We start from the raw sequence: 658 nt of genomic DNA on the forward strand, positions 1-658 counted from the left end.
CCTGCCTGTAGCTGGACTCATCATTGTTTGTGATGCATCCCAACACCGCTGTATCATCTGCAAACTTTACAATGTGACAGCCTGGATGGGTAGCTGCACAATCATATGTGAGCAGAGTAAACAGGAGGGGTCTCAACACACATCCCTGAGGAGAGCCAGTGCTGAGGGTTATGGGGGAGGAGGAGAAGTTGTGGATCCTCACTGATTGTGGTCTGTTTGTTAAGAAGTCCAGGACCCAGTTGCAAATGGAGGGGCTTAGTCCTAGTGTGAGTAGTTTGTCCATCAGGGTTTGGGGGATCATGGTTTTGAAGGCAGATGTGAAGTCCACAAAGAACATATGGATGTAAGACTTTTTCTGCTCCAGGTGGTTGAGAGCAGTGTGGACCACAGAGGAGATGGCGTCCTCTGTTGATCAGTTCTCAAGGTATGCGTACTGATGAGGGTCCTTGTCGATGTTGATTTTTGGTATAAATATAAAATTAATCAAACATTTGATACAGTAAGGAACCTAAAATGATTGTTTTAAATAAATGTTTTATTTGTTTACATTGTTTAATCTTTTCAGCTTGTCAGTTACATATACATTATACAGGTCCTTCTCAAAAAATTGGCAATATTGTGATAAAGGTCATTATTTTCCATAATGTAATGATAAAAA

Source organism: Nematolebias whitei, chromosome 20 (assembly GCF_014905685.2).
Source record: "Nematolebias whitei isolate Nwh7 chromosome 20, NemWhi1, whole genome shotgun sequence".
Classification (NCBI taxonomy): Eukaryota; Metazoa; Chordata; class Actinopteri; order Cyprinodontiformes; family Rivulidae; genus Nematolebias; species Nematolebias whitei.